Raw genomic sequence first — 27,837 nt, forward strand, 5'->3', positions numbered from 1 at the left:
TTTCAAAAAAGATACTAATAGTTAAGAAAAAACAATGCTAGTGAAGAGATCGCACAGCAGACCAGTATATCAGGTTTGCCTTTTCTAGAACACGTTTTTTTGTGAGTTTGTTTTTTGGGTTTCTTTTTCCTTTATTTAGGCCAAAGGTGCAGTTTAGTCTGACAGTTACTTATCTGTCAGGAAGAAGTAAAAAAAACCCATATGGTAACTCTGGAAAGCCCTGCTCAAGAAACGTGCCTACCGCCATGACCTGGTTTAGGAACGAAGTTCACTGAGAGGAGCTGTTCCGTGACTGTCTTGTTCCCACCAACCTTTAGTTAGTTTGCTCACACATTCAAAACCTAAGTAAACCTAAAACTGAAGTAATTATTGCAAAAGTGTCTGCATGGCAAAGTCCTTTGAAATATTTAGGTTTTGGACCTCAAAAATACCTTAATATGTGGCTAGAACTCCTTTGCATCTTATGGTAATATTTGAGATTCATATAGCTTTGATCAGTCATTTTTAAATTAAAATACAGTTGATTAAAGATTTCTCAAAGGATCCAAAATATGATGGCAGAAGAATGAAAAACAACAACAACAAAAAAACCAGTTTCCTTCTAAAGAATAGTTAAGAAGTTATTATGCTAAGCAGTAGCAAAGACACAGAAACATTTAATCGAAACGTTTAAATAAGGAAAAGCCCAATGGAGTGAAGTCTCCAACCACCAAAGCCATGGTCTTTAAGGAGTTCAATGGTACAGAAAATCATCAGGTAAAGCTGAACTCTACCTAAGGAAGAAAATCCAGAAATAGATTGTTTAAAGATTTGAGATGGTGTTTTTGTTGTTTTGTTTGAGTTTTGTTTTAATATGGTATTTGCCAACACATTTTAACTGCCTTTGGGCAGAAATGAAGAATCTGTGATTAAACAGAAATATTTTGACATGTCTACACCCAGATCTCAATTACCCTCTTCCTCCTGATATGCTAACGTGACTGCTTTCCCCGTAAAAAGTCAAAATCTGTTTTGCCAAGTTGTTAAAAATAATAATATAAATACAATTAATTTCTGGTAAAATATTGATGTGCCAAGAAGTAAAAGACTCTGAATGTCTCTCTGCCTCCCTCTGCTTTTCTTCTCTCACCCAATGTAAAGTAGCCTGTGGCTTGGCTTTGGTCTGTGTTTGACTATGATGCCTAAGAAGCAGCCTAGCCTTAGTTGTCACAATTCAGTTCAATTTTTTATTTTCTTAATTATGACTAGCAAAGCTAAAAAAAAACCCCACTAACTGTATTTCTCCTGTGATTCATATTTACGGGAGCTTTTCCTTTTGATCTGTCCATTCTGATGGCTTAGAAATATACACTTATGCACACAGATATTTTCTTGGTGCAATATATGCCTATGTGACAAGTTTCCAGTAACAAGACAAGAATTTAAGAAAAGGTGTAATGCTTAACCCCCCCTCATTCCTCTCCCACAAAAAAAAAAAAAAAAAAAATAAAAATCAAACCAATTAACTACATTATAACTATAATAGAATCACAGAACATTTGGGGTTGGAAGGGACCTTTAAAGCCCATCCAGTCCAACCCCCCTGCAAGGAGCAGGGACATCTCCAACCAGATCAGGTTGCTCAGAGCCCCGTCCAACCTGGCCTTGAATGCTTCCAGGGATGGGGCATCCACCACCTCTCTGGGCAACCTGTTCCAGTGTTCTACAACTCGCATTGTAAAAATTTTTTTCCTTTTATCAAGTTTGAATCTACCTCACTCTATTTTAAAACCATTACCCCTCGTCCTATCACAACAGGTCCTGCTAAACAGTTTCTTCCTGCCATCTTCAGATAAGCTATATTCCCAGTTGATTTTAAGAAAATTACATCAAGAACAATAAACAGGCCATTGCTTTGTTTTCAAAACAGATTAATTGCTGTAAGAATATCAGGTTAACCAGTAGTCTCTGAGTCATCCTGAGTAGAGTAGCTCTGCTGTCTAGCTAAGTTACTCCAGGTTTATGAAAGATGCAGAAGATTTAATGCAACGTGTGTTGCAGAGGATGAGAATTCCCTATACAATTTTGGCTAAGTGTGCAAAGAGTACTTGGCATATGATGTTTCTGGAAATTTTACTCACCATCAAAACCTGAAATTAAGTAGAAATATTGCATACACATCTCAAGGGAAAAAAAAGATCTCACTGGCTTGCACTTTATGGAGTATTCTCTAATATATACATCCATCCTATGTATGTGGTTTCACAAAAAAAAAACCAAACCAAACCAAAACAAAAAAAAAACCCTGAAGCCACTGCCTAGGAGAGGTACAATTTGCCAAGAGTATTCAAAGGAATACTACCATTTCTGCTGTTCTAGAATGACCAGGGAAAGTTAGCCAAGCTAATGCTGCACACACACAAATTGTGCACTTACTGACTATCTTTGAAGCCTCTCTTCAACATATTCCAATATCTCTCCAGGGTAATCACCAGGAAGGTTTCCTTTCAGAAAAAACAAAACCAAACCCAAAACAAACAAAAACCCCCAGCCACCAAAACCAAAACCACATGCAAACAACCAAAAGAAAACTTTTGAAGCAGTCATTTCAACCAAACACTGTAAATTTGAATCTGCTTGGGAGCCGGAATGCACGAACACTGACAGTGATGCATGAGTAGCTAGAAAGCGTATCAACTGCTAGATACAGGGTGTTTATCAGGCAGTTACACAGCTGTTCATGAAACTGCAATTTCCTCATTGCAAATATGGACTGTACACATGGTAATGAGAGTTACAGTTTACTAGGCAATAAGTATTAGAAAGAGACCACTTGATTAAATACATCAGTGCTGAGAAATTCCAATAAAAAATATGATTACAGGATAAATGATTACCATTAAAAATGCTCTCAAAACCCACAGATGTATTTTTTTCCAGGTAGAGTCCTAATCCTGGAAAGATCAGCGCAGAACAAAGACACATATCTCTAGGGAACATCTGACATTACAAAACTGAAACTCAAATTTCTATCCTGTCTAGATTCTCCATTTGAAGATTACCTTTCATATGACCCTTATTTGTGCAGCTTATGGAGTAACAAGAAGAGGAGGAAGTTACATTTCCTCACTGTTATCACCAGCTGTGCTTTGGGATTTGCAGCCACGATGCCCTGAACTATTCCCCTAAGTTTTGTCAAATACAATTAATAAATAGCAGGAGTTTCCATTGTCTTCCACTATGAGTGATGGCTATTTCAAAATACCCCCTTTATACTGAACTACACTCACGTTGAACTGATGGAGAGACATGACTCATGAATGTTTTATTGTATAAACACTCAGCCAGCTTGCAAAGCAGTCTGCAGGCTTTCAAAGAAAAACATGTGTACGTTGTTGAAGTATCTTCATATAAATGTAGCCTGAGGAATAATTCTGCACTGGGAGACAAACTGATGAAACAACGCACCAAATTGTTTTGTTTGTTTGCTTTCATTTTGCTAAATTCATGTCACTTTTGATTTCTACAGAAAGTACTGAGCAGTTAAAGGATACCGCAACTATTGCGTTCACACCGAGACAAGCAGTTCATAAGCTTCCTTAGGAATACAATAATAATCCATTTTTAAAGCTGCATCAGATTCCTATCTAAAAACTGTTATGCTGACTGGTCCGCAGCTCAAGACTAGCGATGGCCCACCCAGAACAATCAGGAAGGATTCATCCTTCCCCACCCCTCCACCACACCCAACAGTGCAAACGAGTTACTAACCACAGTGGTCCCTCGTGAGGGAAGGCACAGGGTGTGGCGGGGCTAGATAAAATGACCCTTCATGAGTTACACTTATAACAAAAAACTTGGTTGAGCTTGTCTGCGTATACTCCCCTGGGGAGAGCAGAAAGGAGGAGGTTTTATCCCTGCGGATTTTAAACAGCCAGTCAAGTTCTGTAGAAAGTAAAATGATGACCCAAAGCGTAGCATCCTTTCATGAAATCTTACATTGAAAAGAGGCATTCAAGGGAGAGGAAATTACTGGAACCACTTGTATGATGTTTAAATGAGATTAAATGTATTTAAAATACTTTTGTTTAAGTTACAGACAGTGTGGGAGCAAGAATTTATCTCCAGAGCACTCCTGCTGACTAGAGAATTAAGTAACAAATTTCTTTGTAAGAAATCTCTAATGCAAAATGTTTACCAAGACATCACAGTAGTGGTCTGTTTTTTTATTTTGATTAAATTTTATTATAACAACATTTATATTACATTACTAACTCCATAATATTTATCCTCAGAGAGGACAGTATTTTGTAATCTTTTGTTGTATGCTTAGATATGTGTGTATGCCTGGATATGAGCAAAAAGAAAATTCTGTTGTATTAAGCAAGAGGAATTTTTCCCACTCTGTAACTGATCTCACATGTAACACTGGCCAAATGCCACTTAGTTTGTTCTCCCAACCATCCCCTCCGAGTGCAATATGTAGAGCAAAGTTTGGGGTTAATATGGTTTATTAACCAAATTGTATAACTGAGGGGGGGAAACAAAAAAAACCCACAAAAAAAAAACCCCCCAAAAAAAACCCCAAACAAACCAACCAGCCAAAATTACTAAAAAAAAAACCCAAACAAAAACAAACAAACAAAAACAACAGAAGAGCTTTCAGGTATATTAGTTGTTCTTCAGGTCAGAAATAAAAGCAGAAAAAAAATACGACATGGGCCTTTTGAGTTTTCTTTTCCTATTCATTTACTTCCTTAGTTGTACAAATTTCAAACATTATTATACATTTCATTGTGGTGTTTGACACATTTTACTACATTTACCTGCTAGCATGATTCTCCCCACTCCTGAGAAGTTATCTGAGTTAACTACATTCCACCCTTCATTAAGATTTTCTTATTTTTATTAGAATCACAGAATCATAGAATAGTTTGGGTTGGAAGGGACCTTTAAAGCCCATCCAGTCCAACCCCCCCTGCAAGGAGCAGGGACATCTCCAACCAGATCAGGTTGCTCACAGCCCCGTCCAACCTGGCTTTGAACATTTCCAGGGATGGGGCTTCCATCACCGCTCTGGGCAACCTGGTCCAGTGTTCTACCACCCTCAGTGTAAAAAATTTTTTCCTAATATCCAATCTAAATCTACCCCCCTCTATTTTAAAACCATTACCCCTTGTCCTATCACTTTTTGAATAAGTTTTTACTTTGGGAAGGGCTATACTCAAGATGCAAATAAAGTCTCAAAGTGCTGACAAAGGATAGGATTTTACAGTATGGCTGAGGTGAATTCGCAATTTGTCACTCATAAAAGTATAAATGTCATTTCCCTCTCCTCTATCCAAATTCCCCCTCCTCCCCCCTTTCATGCCCCTCCACAGGCACTGCATCCTCTCTCTGTGTAGTCCTTCCCTGCAACCTTATGCCAACCCTAGCACTCGTCTCAGCACACAGGTAAGTCAGAAGTCCAAAAACACAATAATACTTTCTTTTGCCAGGTTTCTTTTCTGCTGGTTTTGTGAGCTGAAGGAGTTCCTGTGCCATGAGAGATGCACCAGAACTCACTGAAGGTAAATGGTGGAAAAGCTCACAGCTACCAACAAGGACAGGACAGGGAAAAAGCTAATTTTTCTCCTAGCTCTAAACTGTTAGCTCAGCTTAAGTTGTTTCATGAAGTCATATCCAAAGAATACTGTCAGCATTTCAGTTTTTTGGATGAAAGTTTGGATCCGAAGCTTTATTTACTCATTTTTAAAACAGACCCACCTATTAATTTCCATAACAACGGTGCATTGTTACACATCTTCCAGTCACTTATTTTTGCCAATTTGAATATCTTAAAATTAGGAGAACATCTGTGCTTCTTGAATAAATAGTCAGAACACTGATTGAGACTGATTCCATATTCTCCTGAGCATGGTGTACCCTTTTCTAGACCATAGCCAAGGAGATGCCAGCAGCATTTCTAGACCCAAAGATAAGCACCTTACAATTCTTTGACACAGATTACAAGACATCCATGGGAAAGAGTGATGATAGTCAAGCAAAACAGTGAGACTATCAAGAGCCTTACAAACAGTTAGAACAGTCTAATATCTCAACTACAGTACAGCAATCTTGAACCTGAGATGCCTTTTTCACACCACACTACTCACTGACAACCCAGTGCAGAAAACCTCCACATTTGATCCTGAATAGAGTTTTGCACATCACACAATACCTTACAATCCAAATTATCACAGCAATTATCCCAACTGAAATATTCCACCACCGTGGTCCATTAATCTTTTTAGAAATGTTGTTCAATTCCCATGTGATATGACATACTGTACAAAAAAAAATCAGACAAAAATGAACAAAAAAAAATTAAACCATCTTTCTCTTACCCACATCCCCTCCCTATGAGGGGGGAGGAAAACCATGGCACAACTACAAAAAGAAGTGTCCTTGCAAATACTGATAATGCATCAACAAGTGACAGAACTCCCAGTACCAACTGTAGTGTAGATGTATGACCTTAAAGCCCGTGGGGCACTAGCAACAATGTGCCTCATCTTTCTGAGACAGTTGAAATACGACATAAAATCTTCAAACAGACACAGCTCACACTAGGACAGAACTTCTTTGTTCATACACCTTGATCAAGGATCAGGGAATTGAGAAGCCCTTCCCAGGAATATTTTACTTCGGGTTACAAAAAGGTTTTATTTGAAGTTACAAAATAACTATCTTCCCAAGTGTAAGTATAGTGAAGCAATCCTTTATGGTACAGAAGTTACTATAAAAAGTTTTAATTGGAACATAAAAATAAAAGTAAGAAACAGTTTTCCTGAATACTTCTTTCTTGGTTCAAGAGTGCTAACTATAATTTCTGAAGGTTCCTGGTTATTAATTTAATAGCTAAGAAACAACTCAAAACTGCATCAGAACAGAATCTTTGCATCTCTTAATATTCAAAACACAGCAACTGACTGAATGCAAAAGCAAGATGATATATTCATGTTTTAGCAAACATTCTGATTTTATTATATAACTGAGTTTGATCTTAAATTACATGCATGCCAAACATTCTATATGAACATGTGTCCTCCTAAGACTCTACTAAAGAGTGAAGTGTTAACATAACATACCTTAGAACAACATGAGGAGACTTAAATATGAACCCATAGCCATAAAATTATTTTGTTCTTATGACACGTTAAACAGAAAACAGCAAAAAAAAAAAAAAAAAAAAGTAGAGAGAGAGGCTCTATACTTTTAGTACCGGACATCAGTGCATTTTTCTGACCATCATGTGACTTTTGGGGAGGGTTCTTCTGATAACAGAAGGGCTGTATAGAAGTGGGGGGAAGCACACAGATTGGGGGGAAAAAAAAAAATCAAGTTAAGGATGAAGGCTGGTATTCTACACCAGACAGGAACAGGCGTGAACTACTTCAATGGCAGAATGATTTGTGGGATTGGGATAAATAATTTATCCATCTTTTCAAAAGCCTTTGTAGTTTCTGTTTGATGCAAAATAGAAGTTGTTAGGCAATGCAAAGAGCAGCACAGCATGAGCAAAGTGATCACCTCGAAAAATGACTTCTGCAATAACATTTGCCTATATACATGGAAGGCAAAACCGGTTTTGTTACTGGCAGAAGAAAAAAAAAAAAGGTTGTTGCAATAATCAAAACAAAATATAGTAAGATCCTGAAGAGGAATTTTAGCTTTATAAATAGAAAAGACCAGAAATTAATGGCATGGAAATAAGATGCAAAATCAGACATAGGGCATATAAAAGGACCTACCTCTCAGGTGAGTCTGATGCCATTCAAGAACACAGCAAAATAATTTTAGAAGAGATGGCATTGTCAAATTAAATGAATTCTTGTATCTGAGTTTTATGTGTGGTAAGACATGTTCTGTAATTGATGAGCAGAACAATTTTTGTTTTGAGAGCTCTGTACTAAGAATATCCCCCTAGCAAACGCTGCACAATACTGCACACTGTGAAAGTCTCAGACATTCCTCTTCCTTAACTGAAGCTTCGATCTGCACAAAAGCAGCAGTTTAAGTAGAGATGCAAGTGATCTTGAATAAAAAAATTCCTCCCAAAAAGCTCTTCATTCATTATTTAACTCTCAAAATGTTAATTTCTGTATGAGACAGAATAGAAGAGAGCAAGATCACGTAACACTTCTCAGTAACTAAATTTGCTACAGTTATAATGGTTTGCAAGCACTTTAACACAGAATGGTTTTCTGATTTTTGTTACCTTGAAGGACAGTATAAATAAAGTATTTCTCTGCCCAAACCAGAGAAAAGAAATTTTTTTTTGTTTTGTTACATCTTTTAGTCCTAAAGAGGAGGCAAACCACACCCATACCAGAAATACACTGCATTGTTATAATTTAATGTAATTTGAGTATAAGCAACTTGGGCAAATTTAGAGATATTGATACCAGAAGAAGGTATCAATGGAAGTCATCTTATTGACCTAGCCATGAGCTAAATTCCTTGTAGAAGAAAAGTGAATTAAAAAAAAAAAAGATATATAAATATTTTTATATATATAAAAAACTGCACAGGGGAGGAGAGGAAATAAAAAACAAAGAAACCAGAAGCAAATTTGCAACCATCCAGAACTGCTGACATAGGTTGAAGTAAAAATATTCTGTCATGTATAAAAGGTGAAAGAGGAAAAGGGAAGTAAAAGGTGCAAATAGGAGTAAAAACCGTGTTTTTCCAGGCTGCAAGATACAAGGCCTTCATTTTTATTTCCAGTAATAATTATTGATTAGAAGCATGATACACTCCAGTGCCTGTATACTTACCTTATCCCAGCTATGATAATTAAATAACAAATAGAAAAGTATAATCAAAGTACCAAACAACTAGGAGAAAAAGCAAGAGCAAACAAAGTGCTGGCACGTGAACATATTGCTATAAAGTGGAAGGAAAAATGTTAATCCTGATGTTGTACTTCAAGCATGTTGTCTGGTACAGGTGCTCTCAGTGTGCGCTGCCAGCTCTCCTTGAATTCCCTACTGCATTCCTGCCTAAAGCAAAACAGGACAGGGGAGGAGAGCGTAGGCTGGACATTCAAGACGACCAAAGGGAGTTGCAGTGATCATCCACAAAGACAGAACATAAGTGTCTGAGTCCTATGAAATGTCCAGCCATTGCACTGGTGAATCAAAATGGAAAGGTTGAAAGGACAGTTCATAAAAGCATAGCTGTACAATAAAGATTGGAATGCACCTCATATCGGGAACAGAAAAGCAGGTATGTTATTACATACCCTTCTCTGGAATTTGGTGGGTTTGTTTTTGTACAAACATTCAGAGGCTACCTGCTTCTGTTGCTTCTGTTCATAATTGCTTCCTCTAAATCTGGTATTTGTACTAAAATAAAGGATATCTATCCTTCCAAAATGATTGCAGTTTCACCACAATAGGAATCTATCTATTTTGTTAGCTCAGGAAGTTACATTTATTTTAGTACGTGCTATGTAACAGCAGATGTGCATTAAAATGTGTCGTTGCAGGATATATTAACCACATCACATGAATAAGCCAAGCAGCTGAAATAAGAAGCTACAAAGACCTTTTTGAACATGAGCAGCCTCCCTGATCTCTATGAAACTTAATCACCTGTCTGATATTACCCACACATATGGAAAAGATACAATAACCAGGCAATAGATCTTATGTGAGGCATAGTCTTACCCCTGACAGCAGTACACTTGTTTCACAACTGCTGCCTACCCTACTAGCACTATTTTTCCTCCCAAGTTATGCATTTAGATATCTACAGTACATCTACATAACAATTATGATTCAGATATTATTTCTCCAAGATACAACAGCTCGGGGGGTGGAGGCGAGGTTGGTTTGTTTGCGGTGTTTGAATTTGTTGTTTGGTTTGGGTTTTTTTTTTAATCATTGCCTGCCCTCACATTCTTTCTCAACATCTGAGCTGCAAAATCCTCTAAATTAATCAGCTTCTGATCTAACATTTCTGTCGGACTTGCAATATCCCTGCAGCCTTTCCAAGGTGCAATGCAATCAAGAAATCACTTTAGTCAATTTTTACCTTTGTATCCAGACTATGAGAATGCGGTTTTGAGTGAGATAATGCCAATTTTCAAAAATAATAGTAACAGAGAGAAACCGAATTAACAAATTATTACAAAGAGACGTATTTCTTGCGAAAACAGAAAATAGAAAGAGGGAAATCTTTAGCCCTGGTGAATCCTTCCTGATTCCATCTCCGCTGTTTAGAGACAAGCAGCTTTCATTAGAAAATTAGTAGGAAAATTTCACCAAATACCATGCTGAAAAATGCCATCAGAAGCACTGTGTGATGTTTCTCATCCTCCATCTAATCTCACGGAAGGATACAGTAGAAATCCAGTTTTGTCTTCTGATCATGATACACCCATGCTTGTACAGATCTCTCTGTAAGCAGATTTTGCTACCAAGTGGGGGTCAAGAGTCAGAGATTTTTTGGAAATAAAGGCTACGCAGATTTTATACTGGTAATCCCCAAACTTTAGGGATCATAGACAACAACAGTAAGCAAGTGGTGTGCTTACCAACAACTTGGCTTGAAATTAGGAATTTTTTCTATCTTTCCCATGGCCACAAGAAACATTAAGGTGATCTCAAAGATGGTGCTGTCTACCATCCATAATCTCAGGACCATTCTTTTAGACCTTTTTCCCCCTCATAATCAATAACAGCTGTGCTTGTGAGGTGACCAATACTAGCAAAAGTAATTGAACAGGTCACATGGCACTTAAAAAAAAAAAAAAAAACAACAACAACAAAAAAAAACCAAACCAAAAACACCAAACCAAAACTAAACTAAAACACCAATGCATGAAACTCAACACTCTCCCACTATTTACCAGTGGAACACAAAGCAAGAATACTAACAAAACATTCCTAAGACATAATATATTTGCTTACAGTTTTTAAGATTCTGATATGATTATTTTGTGAAGTATTTTTCCATATGTGAATAAAATCCAATATCTAAGATCACAGTTTCTTTGCTACTGTGTTCAGTTATTATAGGATGAGGATTATGGCTTGTTTGGGAAACTGAGTGGAAGTTTTTAATGGTTCTTTTCAGGAAGCATGCATCTGTTTTTTAAACCTGTTCCTTCCTAAACTTGCTAAAGTTGGCCCCAAAAACGTATCAGGAAATAACAGGAGGATGAGGGGGATGGGGGAAGAAACTTTAAAGACACCTTGTCTTAATTAAATCTAAAAGTGTTAGTTCTTCCTGTTCAACTGAGTCACGTATAGCTTTGGCATATCACACCTGACTGGGAGGAGGGGATGTGTCAACATGGAGAATAGGTTCAGATTTCAGCTGCCTCCTGTAATTGGCAGCCTGGAATTAATTAATGAAGTGGAACCAGCACATACTTGAATGCAGCATAACATTCAATGTGGCAAGCAATATAGAAAAAAAAACATTGCTGCTTTCTTCAATACTCTTTTTATTGCTATAAAATGTGAAAAGGTAAAACAGTAAAGCCAAATGCAAGTTAATAAACAGGTGACGGTACCTCTAGCAGTCACTTTCACCATTTGGGAGCCTCAGCTGCTGAGCTATTACCTGAACTAACAGGTACAGTGAGAACAGTTATCCTACCTAATAAACAATAGCCTTCGACAATTTTAGTCTTCTTGGGTTTAGAATTATTTTAAATAATCTGTGTAAAGCCATGTGATTCACATGGCTGTTACAAACAGTCTCAGCTGAAACCTCTCCGTACACAGAATCAACATTTCAACTGCTAACTCAGCTGGAAAGGCAGGGTCAGGAATGCCGTCAGCTCCATGTACGCACTGACTCCTGACAGGAGTGTCATTTCTGTAACCTTTCTTCTTGATCAACCCTTAGTGTTCAGCACAAGCCACCTTCCCAGACATGAGGCCTGATATTTACCTGCTGTATTTTAAAGAGCAATCTTTGGAGGGGTATAGACTAAAAAAATATCCAGTTATTTTTGGAGCATTTCCTTCCATTTCTTCTTGTTGTTAAGTAACAGCAGGTCTTGTAAGAATATTTCTAGGATCCTAAGAGAGTCGTAATGCAAGTCCTTCCTTTTTTCAAAAAAAAAAACAAACCAAAACAAAACAAAACCAAAACATAATAAATCTTAGAGAACCTCTGCTGTGTGTTTTGGATTGTTTCTCTTGAATGAAGCTTCCCTTTTGAAGTTCTGAGCAAACACCTCTACCAAAATAATTTACCTCTTCAAGATACCCTACAAATTTCTTATAGTATTCCAAAGCATGCCTCCTACTTAAGCAAGCAGAATTTTAAACCAGGTGAAAAACTATGAGAGTTCAAGATGGAAGCAGTATCTGGAATAAATTTCAGAAATTTGGAGTACTCAATTCTGAATCTTCTGTTCCACACGTTTGAGTGGTTTTTCTTCCTAAAAACGTCAGTAGAAGGTTTACCTTAGCAGCAGCTTAACGAGATGTCCATCATGAACAGTATCCTCACGGCTCCTCCTCCCCTAATCTGGCCTGGGGTCCCTATGCCTCTGTCTGAGAGCCATTAATAGTATAATTTCACACAGATTGCATACTTAACTAAAAGCTTATGAGCAAAGCATGTCTAGTATCTTGTCTCTTTTAACCATTCTTTCTTCTCAGTCAGCTTTTGGTAATGAACAGCACTTCATTAAGCAACTCAGTCAAGATTCAGAAAGATTCTTTGTGAGAAGTATCTAAAAATGCTTCTTCACAAAAAACACAGGGTTGACTTTTGCTTCAAGTGCTCTTACAGAGGATTTACAAAGCAGCAGATAATTCCTTCACAAACAATATAAATTAAAAAAAAAATCAGCACAAATTACTTCTGGTAATCTATAGCTAAATCACATAAATAGCGTTACCAGAACCCAAGAGAGCCTGTGATTGCTGCTTACAGTGGAACTTGCACCAATTTAGAGCTTCACAGAGTTGTCATTGATTCAGTTTTGCTATATATACACATCACTTCAAGTAGTTATTAATAATAATTCTGTTAGGCAGAAAGAAGCCATTCAAGTATTTTTCAGGTGATGCCACTCCAAAATCACAAGTGCATGTGTGGCAGACAAACCTTTTCCGTATTAGGAAATGCCAGTAACCTGAGAACTTGAGTTCCTTCATTAGCTTCTATAATTCCCAAGGAGAAGACCTACTTTTTCCATATAGAAGCTTCCACATGGAAGAGCTGTAACATTTTAGCTTTTCTGACAATCCTTTAACAGATGGAAGACGAATGTTGCCATTAGTGATTTCTTCCCATTTCCATTTCCTTTTTCTTTAGCCAATGGGCAATTTTAACTCACTTTTTTGAGTTACTTTTAAGAAGTGAGAAATTATGCAAGGTATAATAAAATATTGCATAGCTTAATGCAGTACCTATATATATCACAGGAGCTGTTTTACAAAGCTCTAGCAAGCTTTGTTTTCTCACTTGCATTTTGGAACAAGCTTACATATCAGATTAAAAGACAAAACCTAAATGCTGCTGAATGCACCAATTCTTTGCTTCTTAAACTAAGGTCACTAAGAGGAAACTAGAGGATGAGAGGTTTACCAGTAAATCCATCCAGCACTTGTATAATTAAAACTTTGTGGTCTGTTTAATGTTAAGAACCACTTTTTAAGATGTCCTCATCCGTATCTCTAATTTGTAGAGGGTTTTTAGCCTACTTAAAACAGTGAACACCACAAAGAGGAAGTTATTCTTAAAGAGCACTATAAGTGACAAATGTGAGCAAGAGATACATCATTGCTTGACTAACGGATGAAAAATTAATAATATGTTGACAGTATTTATGTTTTCTGCTAACTTAAGTAAAGACCACTAAAAGACAGATCACAACAGTAAGAATCACAGTATAGCCATACTATTGCTACAAAAGAAATTATTTTGGAAACAAGGCATCTCATTTAGTGAAAGGGAACATTCTTTCTTCCTATTCCTAGATACAGAGGGTAAAAAAAAGAGTTCCCCTCCCAGGAAGCTATGGGGAAAATTATTTCTCCTGAGGCATACCATCTTAACTTCCTGAGGAGTTAGGCAAAAGCTGCCAGTTATGCATCTAATCCCATCCATGACCCAAGATGCAGGTGGTATCCTATTTTATTGGTCTTGCTCTCACCACTACCTGCCCCTGCCTGATTAAAAACAAACAAACAAACAAAAAACCCCACCAAAAACACACAAAAAAACCCCATCCCAAACCACTCAATTTAAAAATACAAGGTAAAGGAACAATGGATGACCAATGGCAATAGAGGGGCCATATTACCCTCAGCTGTCTCTTTGGCTAGTTAGTGTATTTCAGAACTTCTGTAAATGTAAAATAAAGTGTCCATTTAACGTAACATTTTAAAGCCTGTATGCAGAAAAATCAAGTGAGAATTTGATGCAGGTACTGGCTAGAAAATGTCCTGGTAGACAGAGGTCAGCACTTGCTGTTGTCTCAGCCATGCTGTAATGGCTCTTTACCATTTCCCCATCCTCCCTTTTTTTTCCTTCTTACTATCTAACAGAAGACCATTGCATTGACTTCATGCAGTAAACTGATTTGAACAATTTTGTACTGAAGTACTTCCTGGGACTGCTTTTCATTTGCTTATTTCACAGCTATGCATCCTACATCAAAAGATTATCTCAGCCACAGTAGATCTTGAAACTCTGCAAGCAAAGCAAGCTCCCTCCCAATCACATAATAGAATAACAACAGAATAAGAGTTGCCATTTTAATAACATTTCGTATAGTCCCTTAAATTTGATGAATTAATTTTATTAGTATCACTAAGGAAAAATAAGCTCATCAGAATTTTAAAAGCAGTGAAAACAAGCCATAGAATGGGTAAGTGACACATGAAGTTCATATGAGAAATGTGTGTCATACCCACAAATGGTCTTGTAACTCCAGACAGGCACAAACCAGCCTCCACAACAGCTCTCTGGTCTGTTCCACATAGACATGGGCAGCAAATTCTTTATCTATAAACTTAGAAATTTAATTTGAGTGTAAAAGGGCAAAAAAAAAGGCCGCTTATCCTGGCAAGAGGTTCTACTCTAATGACAAAAATGTCTTCAAATGTCAAAATACACGAGCTGCTTGAATTGGAGCACATTTCACACAGTGCGCAGGAAGTCACTGTGCTATTCTAAGAAGTGATGGTACAAAAGAAAAAAAGTTGCAAAAGGAGCACAATTAACATGCTTCACATGTAAGCAAGAAACAACAGAATATGAAAACAAAATCTCTCCCAGAAATAACACAATGCATACAATCAGTAACATGATGTACACAACACGTATTCCGATGCAGCAATGCTCAGATGACTCCCAGCTTTATGCCCCAGAACTGACTCCTCTGGCTTAATTACGAAGCAGCTATGGAACTTTCACAAAAGAGGTAAGAAAAACTTCATCCAACTACTCTGAAATATCTATAAGTATTTTCAGAACTTTACTTAGTGGTTAATTAGCAAATAGTTAATATGTATAACAAACACTAGTGCAGACTCTCAATGCTTCTGCTCTCATGATAAACCTAGTTGCACAGTTTGCCCCCTCGAAAGTCCCATCCTCTTTACATCCCATCACGTACACATCATTGACCACCTTTTAGACCCAACAATACGTACACATTAGACAAAAAAAATCTGATTTAGATACTGAGAGATCTGATACAAAGATATCTAAATAATAAATAAAAGCATATGCCTATTAAAACTTGCAACTTGTCTCTGTTAATGTTTTCAGACAATCAAGGTCCCTATTCTTTGGCTGAAATCAAAAGTTTCTGGAAGAAATTCCATTTACTTCACAGGAAGAAGAAATTTACTGCCAGCTTTCCCCCCTCCAGCTAAGGGCTTGTATTGTATTTGTTTCATTAATTACTGCACTTCTAGAAGTCTGAAATTTCATTTACTTTCAAAGCTCTTCACTAATGTTGGCAGAAAAGTAACAGCTACACAAAGAACACCAAAGCTCTTTACCAAGGTTAGACATTGAAGCCTCCACTATCATACATTTGCATTTGCATGTCCCATAATTCAAAACTAAGTGAATGAGATCTCTTGAAAGATGATGTATTCAAAAAAAAAGGCCAAATAACACAGAGCCAGTTTTTACATTTCATTGAAAAACTAGCTTAAAACACAGAAAAGCAAAATCATAGAATTAGAACTTTGTGCTTAAACAGGTAAATTGTAATTCTAGTAACGCTGCAGCTACTCTTTGTAATTACCAAGGTACCTACATAGCTTACTGCTAAACCAGCAGGAACACATTCTTGTTTTATGTAATAAGAATTCTTAAAAGCTTTAATAATCCGTCATTTATCCACATAATAGTAAAATGAAACCATTAGAAATTGCCTCAACTTTTCAATAATAAGTAGCTGGTACAGAATAAACTTAATATTCAAAACATCACCTTAATGTTTATTCTACGTTATCAAGTAGTAACTCACTTAGGCGATAATATGCTACATCAGGTTCAAGCTCTGTATATTTTAAAATCAAGTTTGTTCCAGTTCTAAACACATAAGGATGACAAATTTACATTTCTTTACAAACATAATAAACTACAGCAAGGTAATTGGGAGGAGAAAAAAAAATCTTAAATTCTAACAGTTTAATGAGGAAATACACAAAAATTCATAAAGTGTTTTTAACCAACATGCTAAAGGAAAAACAGACTAGTGGAATATTGCCATCTTCTGAATTAAATTTTTAGAAAATCAAATTAAAAGTCAATTACGTTCTCACAGTGAGTTAAAATTGAATAGAACCATTAAGCACACAGCAGCAGGTATTTCAATGTATTAAGTTACCTACAGTCAAGTTTGGAAACTCAACGCTTCAGCACCTTTGCCAATTCTATGCAGATTTATGCATCTGTCACTACCTAAGCATCTTTTAAAAATGGGCATACAGTTCTAAACAGTGCCAAGGAATACGTTCGGCAGCTAAACTGCTTGCATTCTGGGAAGGAGAACTTTAAAGAGATTGCAGCTCAGTTTCCAATTCTATCAAATGTTCATTAACGAAGCTAGATTACCGAGACATATCAAACGAATCCCTTCTCCATGAAGGAATTAAGCTCTTAGGGGCAAATAAAACTCCAAGGGCAACCTCTATCAGCCGTACAAAGCAAATACATACAGTTTAAATAATACATGCTGTGTACAGAAATAGCAGCTGAAAGTCTCAGCATTTCCTAAGACACAGTCAAAACCTTGCAGTATTGGTTTCCTTGATAACAGTGGTGAAAATAGCAGCTATACAACCATTCCCTTAAGAATTAACAGATCAATTAAAAGAATAGATCTTTTCATCCAGCTAATGACTGATGCAGCAGATAAGACAGGAGAGAGTACAGAGGAACTAAAGGAAACAATCCTCCCATATAGCAGCAGATTTGGATTTGACCCTGAAATTTAGAATTGAGGAATGAAGACTACTTGTATGAACCTTGCAAGTTCACAGCAAAATTACTGTATTTTCTGCTGACTAGTTTTTGTAGTTATCTAAATGAACAAACTCAAATAACTGTAAAAAAAATCTCAGAAGTTACCACTGGAGCTGTTCTGTCGTCATACAGGCAGGATGATTTTAGGACAATCCAGTGCCCAGAATCAACGTGAAAATTCTGTCTAATCTTAGAAGCTAATTTTTATACTGTAGACTTGTAGGGTCCTGTAATGTCATGTGTATTACAGGCTCATTGCCTGTAGGTCTAGAAGTGACTACATCATCTTGCTTAGCCTCCTGTATGTTAGTGGTTCTACCTTAACCACCAAGCGTATTGCTCGGAGTTTTAATTCTCTTTTTTCTTCATTTATGTTCATCAGTAGAGTTGACACACTAATATTCTATTGAGAAACACATTCACACACTTGTAAACAAGAATGGTGGTTTTTTTTTTTTTTAAAAAAAACATTCTTAGAGTATTTCCAAACACTTAATTTACTGGGGGCTTCCCCCCTCTTTGCTGCTTTTCACACCATAGTGTAGGAAAGGGGGTGCAGTTGCACAACAAAGTGAGTCAGCAGCTGTGAGCAGATATCCTTCAGCTGTCCCCACTGCATAGCTACAGCAATAAAGGAACGGTAGAAGTAATAATTTTTTTTTTTTCCCCCAAGAGACAAGGGGACTTAAGGGCTACCAAATGAATTGGGAAATCACTGCTATGCAGAGATAATATTCTAAGAGTACCATGGCATTGAAAGAATCCCCCAGAGAAAACCAGTGAAACTTCCATGAAAAATTATGTTGCACTACTCTGTCACAGTAAACTTTAAGATTCACCTACTTATGTCTTCCTACACTATTCCACATTGAAATGACCTTGTTTAACAGCCTGCACTGGTATACATCCCTTCCAATTCTAGTCATCAGCAACCGCAGTGCAGAATGCTCCTCTAGAAAGTTTTGCATTTTGGTCACAAAGCAGTTTAGGAAGAAAAACAAGCATAATTATTTGTATTTTGGAGATAAGAATCTGATGAAGAGACAGGTTGGATGGTTCACTGAAAGGTACACAGAAAGCTTAAGTCTCATGCTGGAATAAATGCAAGCCAAGTAGACCATGTAACCTCAAATATCTGTGTGAAACTCCTTATTGTTTTTTTTTTTTTCAACCTACTCTTACCAGCCAAAAGTAGAAAGCACCTAACAGAAAATTTTGTATAGTAATACTACTACTGACAAAATACTGATAAGATGTATAGTTACGAGGCTTGTCTTTATTTTTCTTGTTGCTAAGTTCTTGCTCAGTAAGTTATTTGATAATGATCTTCCTGCTAAAAATGCAGCCAGTTTAAGAAAAGAAAGGAAAAGAAAAAAAACCAAAACACTAGTACAACAAGTTTCTTCAGAAGATGCAGGCAGACATAATCTAGTATTTAATGAAAATCGGACCAATGTACTGATAAAATTACTTTCTCTTCTGCTGAAACAAATAGTACCTCCTCTCATTTGCCTAACCAAAAGATCAGCTTTTGCTGCATTTTACTTGATTAAAATTATCATCTTTAACTCTTGTAAAGCAAAAGGTATTATCCAAAATAACTCTGCTTATCAGTAGGTTCTGGCTACAGTGAAAAGTGTAGTGCAGGATCCCGTGTCCATATCTGTTCAGTGGATTTTATAGTCTTACATTGATCTCAACTATCGTGTGTTGTAAGGCAATGTCTTAAATTGGTTTGTGACTAGGAAAATCTTTGTAGCAACAGACACAGAGAAGCTCTAGACTAGATTGCCTGCAGAAGCAGCAGAGGCTTCTAAAAAAAGCCTTCAGAAATACCCATAATGAAAAACTTCATTATACGTTAATTCAACCACCGATAGAGAGATGGATGGGACAAACGCCCTCACGAGGCCTATCCCAACCCTATGATGTTGTATTGGTGTAGTTATGTACAAACTTAATTTCCTGTTACGGTTGGTCACTTCCAGAAGCATGGCTTAAATGTAGCTGGCATTACAGAAATTAACGGGTACTTTAAAATATACAGCCATGCTAATTCAATGAAATCCTGACCTGACTTTACCCGAGACTTCAGTAAGCACTGGACTGCATCAAACACTCCCAGCAGTTATTATCTGAAGACAAATGGGCCATCCTTTCCCTCTTCAACGGAATAATTATAGGTAGACTGCTCTAATCAAGAGTGTAACATAACTTGGAACAACTCAACTCTCTGACTAAAGGGCACGCACAGCACATAGTTCACAGGGAGCCTTCATTTTTCCTTAGAAATTCTGTCTGCATGTTTCATATTATAGATTCAATATAAAATACAATTACCAGTGATGATGTATAAACGTTAATTTTAGAAAAATGTATTGGATTATATAATATTTATCACTATAGAACTACTATCAGTTTTTATTTTGATCTTCAAATAAACCAGCCAAACTACAGTAACTCTTATTTCTTGATTCAATCTTATTACAAAAATGTAACTACATCTCCTTTGCAAATCTTCATCAAGTTAATCACCACACGCATTTCTTAATCAATATCCAACTTCATAGCTGCCAATAACATCTGGTACATTTCTGTTCATAAATGCTGTCCATTTTCCCATGTTGAAAATAAGCATGTGTCAAGTCTGGTTCTGTAACCCAAAAGTAATTTAAACTGAATTCAAATGTCAATTGCCATTTTCCATTATGGACTAATATCATAAAGAAAAACAGCATCATACAAGAAAATAATATTCAATTTATCAAATTACTGCACTGCAACGAGATATGAACAGTAAGTGGAAAACAGGGCACTGCTAACCACCATCTGCCTACAGAGTCACTGTTCTAAAGACAATGTAGGATAGAAAAGATATTAAAGGAAATTAATCAAAAACTCACTTCTGGTATAGCATACACAAAATAACTGCTGTAGCTTGAGAAGTGCTGGACTGCAGTTTAGGCAGATGTGGCCAAGGCGGCTTCCAAGTGCCTGCCAGCAGCAGCGCAGCATGCGGCTCCCGAGCTCAGAACAACTGCAAGGCTCCTGCAGGACCCTCACTTCATAACCAGCAGCCAGGCTGAATTGAACCAACGTATACTACTATTACTACCCAAACTAATTATTTTCCATCTTGCACAGATTTATGCACTCTACTTTTGACTGAATCAGAGAGATAAATAGAGTGTTATGTGCAAATGTCATAAAAATAACAAGTTCTTTGTACTGTTTGAAGATAAAGTTTCTCTTTTGCCTCTCATTTTTCACTCAGGTAGTTTGCTGTGGTTTGGAGCAAAGCACACAGACTGAATGGGTCTTTTGCATGAAACATTTCTGATTTGGAGGCAAAAGCTTAGTTCATTTTCTTCTCTTTTGTCATTACAATCAAGGGAATAAAACATTTGCATGACCATGGTTAATTTCACCAAAAACCATTGCATCTAAGCATTAGTATAATCTGTTTCCAGGTTTGTACCACAAGTCCTCCACAGCTCCCAAGACTTTGTCACAATTTCAGATTCTATTGATGATTAAAACAGATGGCAAAAGTATAAGCAATAGCTTTGCAATATCTGAAAAGCATCCCTGCATTCCTGTCAGGGGTTTCACAATGTCTGCATTGCTCAACAGTGATGCCTATGTTCAGCTTAGGAACAGTATTACTGAGATGCCTCATCAGGAAAAAAAAAACAAAAAACAACCACAAAACATTAAAAGAAAAATTGCTTTCTAGAAACCAACAAGTTCCCCCCAAAAAATCTTGCTTTATTTCCCCTTCAGAGATTTCAGTAAATATCCAATTCAAATGCCAACAATTGCACAAAGGAAGAATTTCAAAGCAGAAGAAAACACAAACAGATATTTTTTTTCCCCACCCAGGCATTTCTATTTAATTTTTACTGTTTATTGTATCTTTACACACATATCAATCATCCTTAGCTCTGGAATTTGTGTTACCACTTTTTCCTCTACCGTTACATGTCTTAACAGTACAATAACTTGTTTAGTCTAACTCCACTTTTTAGTCAAGATCATAAATAGCAAGTGGACATGCTTCCTTTTGTTCAGATGTGTCTCTTCAGAGATACATCTCTTCATAATGCATCATAATGCATCATCTTCAGAGATACATCTCTTCATAATGCATCATCTAATCTTTCAAAGATTTTACAAGATGCATGCAGTTAAAAACATTTCCCAGTATCAGTTTCTTAAAAAAAAAACACAAACAAAAAAAAACAAAAAAACCCACAATATTTGTGATGCTAGTTTTCCAAATGACAATGCAGAACTATCTTGGATTTAAATTCTACAGATCATACTGCAATTCAGTGAAGCACACTTGAATAAGCTTTTAGTTCCTCTGACTTCCAGCAGTTACTTCAATAAGACTATTCAAACACTTAAAAGTCAGTCAAACTGTCGGCTTACGTACTTTGACGAAAGAAACCCCTTAAGGTCTTCACTTACTTTGCACATAGTTTCCGTAACTCTGCTACTACTTATTGAACTCCTGTGCAGCAGGACCAGACAAGTGTTCAACTCGATCAACTCCACGATTATTAGCTGTGTTCAGTACTGCAGCAAGGAAACCACAGACACAGCGGTACCTATATCTATTCAAAAGGGTATCCACACCAGTAAGCTGAAAGAGAAAAAGAACTAGAAAAGGGAATGCTAGGAAAAGACACAGGAGTCCTACATTTGCACCGTGCGCTCAGAAGCACACCAGTTTATGCATTCTTGCACAAGGCACACGTGTCCCAACAACCTCCCCAGAGCCTGTACCTGTATTTTCCTTCAAGTCTCTTCTGTAGTATGTTCCCTTCGCCGCTAAACACATTTCACAGACAGTATCAAGGCAGATTCAGCTGATCCCTTTTACATGTTCTAGTCAAAACAAGATCCAAATCTCAAAAGCATAAAGGAAATCTAGATAACTCACAGCTATAGCTGCCAAAAGGGAGGCAAGATGAATCCTGCCACCAAAGCACCAATGATTAAAAGGCCAAATACAGACACTGACCGATCTGTGTGTTACTGAAAACAGACATAAGCAATTTCTGTTTCCCTGAAAAAAAATATAATTCACAAATTTTATTTATGCCTTCTGTATAAACTCCATTTAAATAATGTCTGAAAGTCTCTCTGCCCCACCACTCCCCACCCCATTTTGTCTCTAAATACTTTACCTATGTTAAGCTTACTGCCGATACAGCAACTTCTGACAGAACACAGTGCTCATCCTGGTCACACTTTTCTTTCATTAAAAAGAATATATATATATTTTTAACATGGTATTCAGAAGGACTAATGTTTTTCTTTTTCATTTAGTTGATAATTTTTTAACATGCTAGTATAAATGAATATTAAGGATATAAATATGTTTGTATATTAAATATATAAATGAATATTGTAAACATTGCTTATTCACTATTCCTTTTCTATAAAACATAAAGTTAGAAGCCCACTGGCAATAATACTTGTTTTCCTGAAGCGTTATTAGTTTACCAAAGACAAGATGACTGTAGCCTACCTCCCTAAACTGCATTTTCCTTCACTGATCTCAGTTTTTCAGTCATTTTTCAGTTAGACTCCACTTAAATAGTACTCTTTATTCAGATATTCTCTTTTTTTTGTCTGTAATCAGACCTTCTCTTACATGAAATACATAGCACATTAGAACTACTAAGACAATCTGAACACTGCACATCAAGGAAAAAAAAAAAATGCTTGCGGCACCATTAATACATACAGGATCACCTACCAGTCTTGCATATGGGCACAGTTGTACTGAATTTGCCATATATGTAAAGTAGTCAATGTATTTTTTCTTCCATGTCCAATTTCTGGGAAAAAAAAAAAAAAAAAAAACAACCAAACAAACAAACCAACCAAAAACCAATGTGGAAAAATTTCCCTGAAGTCACTGGATACTCTGTACTCTGCAGGAAAGGATGTTGTATTCAAATTATATCTTGTACAGGAATGTATGTAGGAGCAGACAAAGAGATGCTAGCGAGTCACAGTAAGATACTGTTCTAGTTTGAGTCAAACCTTAGAGAAAGTTAGGTGTAACAACCATACTTCATTTAAGGTATCTATAGATCAGCTTTTATTTCTATAAACTAGGTGAATTCATACAAAAGACCATTTTCTTACCCAGTTCCCAGTTGCACAAGTATGTTTTAAGATAGTTTGGTCCACATTTGCAAAGGATTTGGCCTATTTTTATAGACAGATTTGCACTGAAGATGTTCAAGTTCATCACACATTTGCTATCTTCACCAGAATAATGTGAGACTTACTGGAACAGTTAGCCAAATTCTGAGAAGCTGTTCACGTAAATAAAGAGCAATCATATTGCAACACTACACAGGAAGTCTGAGATCACTCCAGAATGTGGGAAAAAAAAAAATGTAGCACAAACAGCAGTTTATACATTTTTCCAATAGAGCACTCGTAGGCCTTGTTTAGTGAGAAATACCGAGAGAATAACAAAACTTAACCTTAAGAGAAATTATATTACACTACTTCAAATAATACCCAACAGCAGACAGTGTCTAGTCTGTAACCATCATATGATGGATTAATAATGGATTAAGAACAGTCGCTTTATAATGAAGTCAGAATGCAGATGGAGCACTGACCACCTATGCGATACAGCAATATTAAAGCGTCATGCATAATTCATACCTATTGTATACATCTTACTAGGCAAGCTGAAGGCCTTTTGTACTGCAAACATGCAACAGACCAGAATTTATGGAAATAAAAAGACCCAGATACAATATATATTTTAATTATCTCAACTCTGATAAACTGATGTAGAAGTAATCCCCTCTAAGCTTTTTAAAGCTAGCTCGCCATACCTTAGCAATCAAAAATTATTGAGTTTATAATTAAGTTTAATTAGGTCAAAGAATGTTTCCATTATATTGACCCTCAAATACATAACAAAAGATCACTCAGCACTAAAAGCAATCAAAATTTATGAACTCTGATCTAGTGTATGCAAATGTAGCTTAAGTCTGAGCACCTTTTTTTGTTTGTATTTTATATTGGGGTGTATTCTATTGACTTGCAAGCAGACAGAACAGCAGTAAGACTTCTCCAGTTCAGAATGCAATAATAAATGACCATTTGGAAGAGTTTCATTTTCAGTAAAAACAACTGTTCCATATAACCAAAATAAATAACTCTTCTGAGGCTTTGCATATGGAATTTTACCTTCTTTATGAAAGTGTCTTCCTTGTCTAGTTCATCATGTATTTGTTGTATGTTCCTTCTCCTCAATATATCAAGAAAAATAAAGCAACTTCCATGAGTTTACAACAAATTTTGCATACAACTGATTGCAAAAGTGTGGATTGCAATGCACACCATTGCCCTGTTTCTTTTGAACAGTATTTTACTTAAGTAAGTACAATTTTATTCTGAAAAGTGCAAGTTTTATATTAGGTATGACCAGCTTTTTGCTCTGGATGGGTCCTGAGCTACTTATGATTTTATAGAGTTGAGACTCATGAGGCACAGGGTATCATCCATCACCATTACATGATTCCAACTCCTGTTGCAGTTACTTCTTTTGCAATAGCAATTAGAAATACATTGCTTTTAACTACCTGGCTGAGTGCTCTCTTTGATCTCTCATTTTTCACTCCAGATCACAGTGTCCATCACCACTTTGCTTCGTATGATATACTAACTGTATGTAACAGTCCAAAATTCCCAAACAGCACTTGAAGCTAAGTGAATATCCTGTTTCCAAGAAAGGTGCAGAGCACAGTGAAAGACCTGGCTACCTGACCCTGACTGAGGAGCACAAGCCCTTGCACTCCTCCAGCACTCCACCAGGCTCAGAAGAAGTTCACACAGACTGAAGACCCCACATTTCAAAGTCTGAGTATCTGAAAAGAACAAAAGTAGCAGCAGCAACAAGGAATGAAAGCACAGGCAGAAAAATCTGCAGCCAGCTCAGAATTTAAGTAAGGAGAGACATCGTGTCTGCACAAGAAGCGCACAGAATTGTGTTTAAAACACCCCACTACAGCTCTACGAAAAAGTACTTAGACCTGTACAATCCTGCAGCTGTCTCTGATTCTGTCCCAATTCTCCAAGCTGTAAAAGGGCATCTATAAAATCTAAAGTTTGTGTAAGCCATGTTAATTACATAATGTCTGTAAATCAGTATGCATATGCAAGTCACTGTAGAACATATCACCATTTTAAGAGCACGAGCATGAAACACACCACGGGCTGAGTTAACTGTATAGACTGAATACGAGGTAAGCCTTCAGCTGGAGACCAACATGAACAAAAGCATGTTGGATAATACGTACATTTTCCTTTAAATACAGACTTCAGACTGCAGTGACCTTGTATATTCATGCACTCAACAGCCCTCACAGTCTGCTGGTCACATCTGTCACAAACTATCACAAACTATTTGACACTGAGGGGATTTACAAATCCACTTCTTTAAGCTGGCAATAACACGAGCCAAGACCAAGAAGTCAGTTTAATAAGCCAGTTTATCAACTCAATACCAGTCCAGATCACTAAACAACTACAAAGATCATTTAACATGCTTAGGTTACCAGTCCTTGTCCTGAGTCAGCAAAGCTCCAACCAGCATCTCCTGTGAAAGGAAATTCTGTCTTTATGACTGATTCCCCTGGAAAAGACAGGTGTGTCTAGCAATGGTCAGGCATAAAAAAAAGAAAATTAAAAATAATCTATTTTTATAAAAAGATTGTAGATAGATGATGATGTAAATTGGCAAGAGACCAATATGTATGTTGCTTTCCAAGGTATGAAGCAAATCTGGTCTTTAAATAGTTAATACTCTCTTTCTTTGCCACCCCAGCCTCTCCTGGACAAAGGTGGTGAAGAGATGCACTTACATAAACTGGAAACTTTAGACAGAGTAAAAGATGGCCAGATCTTTCCAGTGGCAAGTACAAAAACGAGGCATAACCCTGAGATGATATCTGTGAAGCCAATGCAGCCACGACTGCAGTGTCCGATTGACAGTGTTTCCTTACATCAGCAGCTGAGTGAGCTGAAAGAACTGAACAGGAGTCATTCACCTAATTATGTAAATCAGGAAGTGTGCTGCACAGGAAAGTCTAATATGCTTATTTGTTAAATACATACGCTATTTAATAAAAAATAACCAATTTTATTACAGAGTCAGAGAGATTTATTATCTGTAAAATTGTAATAATATATAATTATGCCAGTTAGAATCTAAATTCGTAATAGGAAACCCATGCATTCAAATATTCTTAGTCACTGCCCTGGAAAATAAATGCTTTCATTGAGGATATATATATATATATATATAAGCAATTTGGCACATCTTTTCAAAGACCTAAGAGAGTTGCTAGATAAAGGAACCTGAATATTTAGTTATTAATGTCAATGTCATGCTACAACCCAAAGGCTCCAACTAAGTTCAGGGACCTCACTGGCTCATTTCAAAACTCATTGCTTGGAAGAAAAAACGTATAGTCTTGGGCTAATTAAAGTAATCTCAGAGTGGCTATGAGTCAGGCTAAGGATGGATCTCTGAGGCCAGTACCATGTTGACAGCAATAGTAAAAAACAGCTGTCCAGGGAAGCGTGTGAAAGCAGAGTAAGCACCTAGTGATACACAGGTAGTTTACTCTCCCAGACTCCAGAAGTATGCAAGTTCAAGTTCAAGGATTTCTTCAGATGGATAGGTTTACTCAGTCTAATAGCTCTTGATGGATTTTTTTTCTTCCATGAATTTGTCCAATTTGCTTTCTGAACTCCTGCAAACCTCTGGCATCCAGAACTCCCTGTGCCAGAATTTGGCCACTGCATTCTAGATGAAGAAGTATCCCTTTTGGTTTGGTACAAATCTACAGAGTTCATTTGGTGCCCTTAATCACAAGACAATGAATAACCTTACACTCATTGTATTTCATAGAACTAATCACCCACCATTTTTTTCCCTAGTATATTTGATTTCAGTTTATATAAGTTTCAGTGTGTTTGTTTGTTTCTTATATGGAAACTGTTCTCAACAGAAACACTGGTCCTTATAGCTTATTTTTAAAGAAAGAAGAAATCAATCACTGTAGTATTTTTTTTTTAATAATAAACAAAGTCAAGTATGTCACCTTTACTTAAGAAACAATTTAAAAATTCACAAGTCAGAAACAGTGTATTTGTACAGAAAAGTATACACATTATAAATTGTGCAGTTTTTATAAAACATGTTTTCTGAGTTGCCTTCACATCTGAAGTATGAGATAGAGTAGCATAGCTGTATGTGATGTGCGCATCACCTCAGCAGTGACACATGCAGGTCTCACAACT

General features: G+C 36.7%; 1 protein-coding gene across 3 annotated transcripts in view; it reads right to left on the bottom strand.

Moving 5' to 3' along the window:
* ARHGEF3 (Rho guanine nucleotide exchange factor 3) overlaps window positions 1-27,837 on the bottom strand; it is a 132,850-nt gene that overhangs the window by 35,728 nt on the left and 69,285 nt on the right. The gene's annotated exons all lie outside the window — the stretch shown is intronic.

The sequence above is a fragment of the Chlamydotis macqueenii genome, chromosome 10, assembly GCF_036417535.1.
Source record: "Chlamydotis macqueenii isolate bChlMac1 chromosome 10, bChlMac1.mat, whole genome shotgun sequence".
NCBI classification, from domain to species: Eukaryota; Metazoa; Chordata; class Aves; order Otidiformes; family Otididae; genus Chlamydotis; species Chlamydotis macqueenii.